Below are 9792 nucleotides of genomic sequence, written 5' to 3'. Positions count from 1 at the left end.
ACTTAAAATGAATCTCGTCCTCGAGATTCGAAGAGGCTAGAAAGAAAGGTTAGGGTTTGGGGGTCTTCTAACAATTCCAATCTCCGGCAAGGTGGGATGCTACCACACTTAAAATGAGAGGTACTGGTCCCTCAAAATGCTTTAACGATCCTCTGGGGTTTTGGCAACTGACATCGCACAGTCTTCATATCTTCCATCACTGGGTCTTCTTAACTGACAAGTCTCGTGACCATTCTAAATAACCTATCGATGATTCTCATGGTGGTCTACCATTTGTGGTTGTCCTGCAGAGAGAGGGGTCTTGGTTTCATCCTCACCGTAAAATTTTCTACGTGTGACAACAAGTGCCATGTACATGGGCTTTCATTATACCATTCTATGGCTCAAACAAAAGCTTCAAAGGACGTCGTCTCTCACTATGGGTAAGTCTCTTAGATTTACCATTCCGAATAGCAAGATAAATGATACGAGTAAGTCGTCATGGTGATCAACCCATTCCGCACCCAAATCATTTCTCTGTATAAGGTTTAGCAAATCTCGCATTCTAACACTTGGGAATCCTCACAAGTGTTGCAGAATTTCTCTTGTCCACGAACGAAGTTCGGATAATCCATTGGTTCTGCAAGCTGAACGAAACATCTATCGTATCTTCACAACTCTCAGGTTTTCGTATGCTCCTAAGAAAACGTTTGCTGATCCATCATAAATCATATTCATTTCATAATCAATCCTTTATTACATCCTTAATTTATTATCAAAAACTCCAATTCAAAAGTACTCTATTACAATTGCTGCCATCCACATGGTTCGGTATGGTCGAGCATTTCTGCCAACTTTATTCATCTGTCTCTCTTGGAGGTACTTTAGTTCCACTGGAACTTTCTGAGGTGCTCCTTGAAATCATCCATCTTTTGCTTCATCATGGTGGTCATGAGCTTCATCTCCATCATCTCCGCACATACTTCACTCAGGTATTCCTGGGTATGACGGAGTCTTGCTTCAAGTATTTCTCCAATCTGACGTATGGCTTCCATGGCAGCTTCACGAACAACATCAAAGAAGGTTGCTCGTGGTACACGTGAAATGAAAAAGTATTGACCCATAGTCTTTGGACAAACTCCTTTCACATGGTGGAGGTGTACTTCCACGTACCAAAGTTCCACTCCATTTTCCACAAATGGGTAGCCTTTGTAGACAGCATCTCCTTCAAGATGAATGTGCTTCCTCATGTCCTTCAGGATTTTCGGGTAATCCTGATCACTGGTCAGGGTTATGATCGTTTCTGGGCCCTTGAGGAATGACTCGTGGAGAGTTGTCATCTGCAGGTGTCAGTAAATAGGTACTCAAAGGAATGTATGTGTCTCCTTGGTAATCATGGTACATTCCTACTCAGTGGATCCTGTGGGTTTACCGATTACTACCACACTTAAAATGAATTATACTCATGTCTGCATAGACCATATTTTCTCATATCCTCATAATTGTTCTGAGAGCTTTGCTCGTAGAGAAACAACGCAAACATTTTCAACATAGGCAATCATGAGACAATAAATTCCATTTATTCATGATGTTATTACAATCTCAGGGACTTCTGTTACAAAAATTTCACTCCATGATCTCATGAAAAACAAGAGTGCTTCGGATTACACTTATTGCCATGGTCAAAACTTAACTACTCCATTCTAGCTTTCTTCCTTTGTGGACAATCGCTGGCAAAATGTCCTGCTTCCTTGCAACAAAAGCAAATGATTTCTGACAAGTCTCGAGGCTTCTTAGCTTCTGCTTTTGCTCCTTGGATTCCCAGCTTCCTTCCTGGTCACATGTATTTGTGGTGGCCAAATTTCATACACTTGTAACATCTGACATGACTCAGGTCTTTGTCTGCAGAGATTTGGTTCTTCTGAGGGTACTTTTTCTTCTTTCCGGACTCCTTTATTTTGGCCAGTTCTTCTATTTCAAGAGGATCAAACTCCACTTCTTCCGTCGGGAAGTTTCCCAGATACTCTTGGCTTCCCTTCGTGCAATCCTGTGAATAATGTCCTTCTTCTCCACATGAGTAGCATGCATTGGAGAAAAATCTGGTCAGACCTTGTCCATCAGGGTCTTCAATATTTTCGTTCATCACAGGTTCTTCTAGAATCTTCTTCTTGAGTGTTTCCTTCATTGCTTCTTTCTGCTGCTGGACAACTTGTTGCACCTTGGGGTAAATGTGACACTGGGTAGTGGGTGGTTCCTTCACACAAGAAACAAGTCACCTGACTAGTTGGACATTCCTCAGCTGGGTGATTTTCTTCACAATGAGTGCATCCATCCTTGTGTTCCTCCTGGGTGTGTCCTATTTCTCCACAGATCTTGCATGCACAAGTCTTCTCCTTCGGATTATCATAGCACTTCCGAATGAGATGGGATCTTAACAGAGTCTTCTTGAATTCTTCCCAACTTTCTGCTCCACTAAATCCTTGTATGGCATGATGCATTTTCCACCATATTGCAGCACTTTGTGTAAAGTACTGAAGAGCGTGTTCCACTTCATACTTCCTTGAGATCAAGTTGCTCCCTAAGTGGTTCTCCATGTTCTGAATCCATATCTCAGCTTCCAGCTGGGTCATTGGTCCAGAGACTACAAGTCCAGCTTCAAACTCCATCTGGTAGGGTTGAGGTTTTGGGGATGAGACGGTTAAGAGAGGGAGGAAGATACACACAATACAAACAATATTTTTTTGAGATAGGTTTTATTTGTGGCCGTCGGAAAACACACACCAATGACGGCTCACAAATCATCGTATCTAACGTGGGTACATAACATGGGTTTGGACTTCTAATGGTCATATAATTATTCGAACACTTCACGGTCTTCGAGTTCTTCGGGTCTTGAGAGTCTACTGTTGGTGTAGCTTCAATTCTTCAAATGCATGATGAAATCCTCTTTACTTTGAAGTAGAACTCCATTGATTCTTCATGAGGTCAAAGGGGTAAGGGGATTGTATAACTATTTGTGGTGAGAGAGAACATTTGATGAAATCAGAAGAGATGAGAAGTGAAAGGTGTTCTCAAAAATAAGATTTTTGAGAGATCCTATCCTAGGAAGTTTCCAGTTTCTAGGGTCACGTCCTACAGTCAACATGTGCTATGATACCATCTCTGTAGCGACCCGACTCAAAACGAGTCAAGCCTCTGTGTATCTGTGCCATCCCTGGATCAGTATGCTGGCACACACAGTACATCAATGTATATATCAAAGTGCAATCACATGTAAATAGCGTAAAACTGATATATACCTTAAATATCTCAGCGGAAGCAGTCAAGGGAGTGGAGTCCCAATAAACACCAACGGCAAGTTGAGTGTAGACCGTAACCCTGAATCATACTCTTACTCGTCGAAGAAAAATATCTGCAACATAAGACGTTGCAGCCGTGTAGGTCAGCATATTGAATATGCCGGCAAGTCACATATGAGAGGGGGTAAAATATCATCTATACTATATGCATATATGGCAGGTGGTGTTGTAAGTTTTTAGCGTAAAGCAAAATTTTGTCCTACAACAAGAGGGGCTAAAAGCAAAATATTGCTACAAAGGTTGGTTGTTAACGAGATGGTTCCGCCAACCAGTTCTCGTACCCGAGTTGTCAATAATTACCCTCATCAACTATATATAATGGTGTTGAGAAATCCAGATAACTTCAGTTCCTTTGGCTCAAGTTGTCCATGACCGTGGACACGGCTAATCGATTAGGTTTGAGTACTCTGCAGAGTTTTGCACACGTTCCCCACAAGATTTGATCGCCTCCATGTATGTCCTCGCACTTCAGGGTGTTTGAAGACCGGATGATCAAAACATGGTCTTTCAACGGGTCCCTCTGAATCCCTGTCGGTGCCCATCCAATCCTATCGTTCTTCTACATCTGCTAGCACCGCCTGTCCAGAGTCGCCGCGTTGTCCAACCAAGCCAGAGCCCATAATGACTTGTGGCTGTGCAGGTAAGCCTTGGGTCTTGAAAATATCCGTCCGTCTCTTTGAGCCTGGGTGAAGCTTTCCGCAGGATGACATGGCCTCTCCAGCATCCCGGGCATCCACTGGGTTTTCCAGGGAGCCGATCAACCGTCCTTCACCCAGTGTTGCATTGCGTCCGAGGTCTTGAAAATCTTGTCTTAGTCCGGTCTTGATTATTATATCAATCTCACATCACTCGTGGTATACACTCAACCGATAACCTGTCTACTCAAGCATGGCATTAAGAAACTGTCGTCCCGGGGCCAAGTGTCGGGGTTGTTGTGTTCCTACCACATGATACTACAACTTACACTAAAGTTTCCAAGTACCTAAGAATCATGCAATTGGGCATAGGATAGTTGTACTACAATGCATAAAACATGGGTGATAGTATGATCAAAGTGACTTGCCTGTGATGTTGACGAAGAAGAATTCCTCGAGAAAAATAACTTGATAGACTACTCGTCACTCTCCGATGAAATCTATATAACAACCATATCATTCACATAAGCATTCATGCTAGCACTCATTCTAACAATCAAAACAAAAGAGAGAGCGAAAAGGAATTCCGAAAGAAACTTCAAATAAGACTAGAGAGTCTTCTACTACGTCAAACACTAAATAATTTCGTCTAACAGAAAATAATAGCAAGTAACTAAGAAATAAATCTAACTAAGATAAAATAAAATATTTTTCACAAAACTTTTTGAAAGTATTCCCAAACGGGATTTGAAACAACGGTGAAAACGATTGCACGTTGCTACGGGACTAGAATTGTTTTCATAAAAACAAATAAAACTAAAATAAGAACTTGTCGCAAAAATACCGTTAACTAACATAAACAAAACAATAATAATCTTTCTGAAATAATAAAGAAAATATTTTAAAATAAAAGTAGAAAATGAATTAGCCGAAAACCTAAAAGCGGTGAAACAGAAATTCTTTCACATGAAATAATGAGTTAAAATACTCAAAAAAATCTGAAATGTTTACCACTGATACTTCAGATCACTAGTGATCAGTAACAAAAGGAATCAACTTAAAAGCTATTTTTAAACTCCTGGAATAGGCAAAACAAGGTTTAAACCAAATCTGATCTAACTTATATTTAAAATTTTCAAACATAGACAAATTATATGTTTTTAAAAACTACAGGAAATTTGTGACCTACTCGAGAAAGAATCAAAGTCACTGGACTTCGGGATAAAAAGTGGTGGTCAAAACAAGATTGAAAGTTTCTGTTTTTGCTATTTTTGACAGAAAAACTGCAGCTACTAGTGCTAAAAGAGGGGTACACGTGGCAAGCTGCGGTGGTGTTTGTTGCATGGCTTCAGGCAAACGGCCGAGTTCTAACAAAAGTGCTGGCTAAAGTCATAAGTGGAAAAATAAACCACTGGTTTTCTGGGATAAACCGAAGAGGTATAGATGATCTAATCCTGGCCGTTGCATGAAGATCTAAGGGCTAAAGGAGATAACATGCAATATAGTAGAGAGAGGGGAGGGAGAGACTACCGGCTGGGACAACAGCTTGCTCCGGCGAGGGGCTGGCCGGCGAGGGAGAGGGGAGGCGGCGGCGGCGTGGGAACGGGGCGGCGGTGGAGGGCTTCGAAGGTGGGGTGCAGGGGTGGCGACGGGGAGAGGGAGGCGGCGGCGGTAGGGTGAGAACGGGGTGGCGCTGGGAAGGGGCTTTTATAGGCCATGGGGGAGGGTGTTAAGGAAGGAGAGGGAGAGGCAAGGCAGGAGGAGAGGGAGGGATCCGTACTGGGGAGGAGCTGCTCGGTTTCGGTTTCTGTCGGGCTGAAGAAGAAGGAAGGAGGCGAGGGAAGAGGAAGGGAATCGCGAGGTACTCGGGCGGCTCAGTTTCTGGCATGGAAAAGGGAGGAGAAGGAAGGAGATGGGCGGCGGCGGTGGCTAGGTTAGGGCAGGGGTGGACTTCGGCCAGAGAGAGAAGGGGCGGCGGTGGAGTTAAGGAAGGGAGAGGGAGTACTCAGGGGAAGGAAAGCTCGGTCCCTCGGAGAGCTCGGTCGGTGCAGAGAAAGAAAGAGACGAGGGAGTAAGGAGACCGACGTGGAGAGAGGGGCTCGGCCAGGGTGGGTCCCTTGGGCAGAGAGAGGGGGAGGAGAGGGCTTGGGGTTGGTCCCGATTTCAAGGGATCTGAGATCCGTGGTAGTGGGGAGATGGCCCAGGCTAAGAAAAAAAACGCTCGGGGCGAGATGTTAAGAAAAAAAAATAACCTTCCTAATCTCTAAGTTTTTCCAAAACAGAAAATAAAAACGACAAAAAGAAAGTAAATCAAAATATTAATATATGGTATAATATATCAAAAAAATTAGAAAATAAATCTCTACCCAAATAACATTTTTTAAGCCAAAATAAAACTTGAAAAAAATGTTTTTTTAGAAATTCCCAAATTTGCTATTTCTTTTTGCAATTATTTTTGCAAAAGAATTTTGGGTTTTCTTTGCTCAATTATTTCAGAGATTTGCCCGCACTTTGGAGTGTCATTTTCCTCCGCTCTCTCTCTTGCGTGCAAGAGAGTTTTCTCCGCGCTTTTCTCGCGCGATGGAAATGCAAAACAAAAGACGAAAGAATTTCCCGGGATTTCTTGCACGAAGAAAACGAATGGAAATGCAAAAGAATTCAATGCAAATATCTCCATTCAAATTCTTTATAGTTGAAGAAGTCATGTCATCTTCTCTCGTTGCTTTTAAAAAAATTGAATTTGAATTCACCGGAGAAGGGGAAAGTCATGTTATTCCCTCTCGTTCAAAAGTTTCGAAAAGTTTCAAATTTCACACAAGTTTCAGTCACTCGGCAAACAAACAAACAATCAGTCTAATAATTATTTTAACATTCCAAAATTTATAATTTTGGGATGTTACATCACCACTGTTTTTAGGAACAAAAACAAACTTGATGGCGTTATTGTGGGCAAAATTTGGAGTGTTCTGAACAGCGGCAAAAGCACAACCCAAGTTGGTTATAACATCCTCTAGCTTGCCAATTCTAGCGGAATCATGACCTAGTTTTTCGTTAACTGTGGGTTCCCTCTCCTTTAAATTTTACAAAGTCATTCCCACCTTGGATCCATACTGAGTGATTTGATTGTGGATCTTTTTATCCAAACTTTCAATGAGTTCACTTGTAGCCACTTTTGTTTCAATGATATCCAGCCTACGCATCACATGTTTCAAGGTTAAGGTAGTTCCATTAACCATGAGTGGGGGTGAGCCTACCAAAATTATTAAGGCACCGTAAGAATCAACGGTATGGCTACCCAAGAAATTTCCACCTACGATTGTGTCAAGAACATACCTATTCCAAGGGGAAATACCCACATAAGATTGCTTACAAGTAGATCTATTCTGAGCATTGCAAATCCTATACCAAGCATCCTTTAAATTTTCTCCCTCATTCTGTTCGAAATTAAGAACTTCGCTCTCGGGAGTATCGTTCAAAGCGATAGGACTATCCATAAGGATAGGTAGACTATCCCGCACAAGCAAACAGAAAGCAAGCGAAAGAAAAGGGCGAACGAAAAAGGCAAATATTTTTGTAAATTTTCGTTTTTCAGAAGTGGGGGAGAGGAAAACGAGAGGCAAAAGGCAAAAAAAGGTAAATGCAAGAGATGAGTTTGCGATAGTTACTTGGATAAGCTTCACTTAGAATAGTCCCCGGTGCCAGAAATTGACACGTTGAAGGAAGACTATTCTTGACTTGATACTCCCCGCCAACGGCGCCAAAAATTCTTCTTGCTACCTCTTGAGCTTGTGTTGGTTTTTCCCTTGAAGAGGAAAGCCTGATGCAGCACAGTAGCAGTAAGTATTTCCCTCAGTTTGAGAACCAAGGTATCAATCCAGTAGGAGTATCAAGACAAGTCACCAATGTACCTGTGCAAAAACAAACAAACTTGCACCCAACGCTATAAAGGGGTTGTCAATCCCTTCACAATTAATTGCAAGGTGAGATCTGAAGGTGCAAAGTGCAACAAAGTAAAAGTGTAGAGCTGAAATTATGATGTGAAGTAGACCCGGGGGCCATAGTGTTCACTAGAGGCTTCTCCCATGTTAGCAAGTATTACGGTGGGTGAACGAATTACTGTCGAGCATTTGATAGAACCGCGCAAAGTCATGATGATATCTAAGGCAATGATCATACATATAGGCATCACGTCCGAGACAAGTAGACCGATACTGTCTGCATCTACTACTATTACTCCACACATCGACCGCTATCCAACATGCACCTAGTGTATTAAGTTCATAACAAACGGACTAATGCCTTAAGCAAGATGACATGATGTAGAGGGATAAATTCATGCAATAGATATAAACCCCATATTTTTACCCTTGATGTCAACAACACGATGCATGCCTCGCTACCCCTTCTGTCACTGGGTGAGGACACCGCGCGGTATGAACCCAAAACCAAGCACTTCTCCCGTTGCAAGAATTATAGATCAAGTTGGCCAAACAAAACCCACAACTCGAAGAGAATTAGAAGGATACGAAATCATGCATATAAGAGATCAGAGGAAACTCAAATAATAATCATAGATAATCTGATCATAAATCCATAATTCATTGGATCTCGACAAACACACCGCAAAAGAAGATTACATCGGATAGATCTCCATGAAGATCATGGAGAACTTTGTATTGAAGATCCAAGAGAGAGAAGAAGCCATCTAGCTACTAGCTATGGACCCGAAGGTGTGTGGTGAACTACTCACGCATCATCGGAGAGGCAATGGTGTTGATGAAGAAGACCTCCGTGTCCGAATCCCCCCTCCGGCAGGGCACCAGAACGTGCCCCAGATGGGATCTTGCAGAGACAGAAGCTTGCGGCGGCAGAAAAGTATTTTTGTGGCTCTTTTTGGTGGTTTCAGATGTTTGGGGAATTTATAGGCGGAAGAAGTAGGGCAAAGGAGCCATGGGGGACCCACGGGCCTGGTAGGCGCCCCTAGGCCGCGGCTAGGGTGCTTGTGGCCTCCCCCGGGGTCTTTTGCCTTGGTTCTCAAGTTCCGTGCGTATCTTCTGTTACGGAAAAAATCATTCCGAAGATTTTATTTCCTTTGGACTCCGTTTAATATTCTTCTCTGAAAAGGGTCAAAAACACGAAAAAAACAGAAACTGGCACTTGGCACTGAGTTAATAGGTTAGTCCCAAAAAAGATATAAAATGCATATAAAACATCCAAAGTTGACAAGATAATAGCATGGAACCATCAAAAATTATAGATACGTTGGAGACGTATCACCTACACTGGAGGAATGCCTTGTGTGTATCAAACGTCACAACGTAACTGGGTGACTATAAAGATGATCTACTTGTATCTCCGAGGGTGCGTGTGGAGTTGGCATGGATCGAGACTGGGATTTGTCACTCCGTATGATGGAGAGATATCTCAGGGCCCACTCGGTAATATAACATCATAATAAGCTTGCAAGCAATGTGGCTAAGGAGTTAGTCATGGGATCTTGTATTACGGAATGAGTAAAGAGACTTGCGTGTAACGAGATTGTAAACATAGTTGAGTTGTTGTGTTGGTGACCAAATGTTCTTCGGAGTCCCAGATGAGATCCTGGACGTAACAAGGAGCTCCGGAATGGTCCGGAGGTAAAGATTTATATATCTGAAGTCATATTTCGGCTACCGGAAAAGTTTCTAGAAGGTTCCAGAAACTTCCGAAGGAGTCCGAAAGTCCACCAAGGGTTCCACCACGTCCCAAGGTTTTGCATGGGCTGAGAGGAGGCTACCTGGTCTTATTGGGACATGCACACAACTCCCTCAAGGCACATG

This window comes from Hordeum vulgare, chromosome 3H (assembly GCF_904849725.1).
Source record: "Hordeum vulgare subsp. vulgare chromosome 3H, MorexV3_pseudomolecules_assembly, whole genome shotgun sequence".
NCBI lineage: Eukaryota > Viridiplantae > Streptophyta > Magnoliopsida > Poales > Poaceae > Hordeum > Hordeum vulgare.
This window is presented reverse-complemented; position numbering follows the sequence as displayed.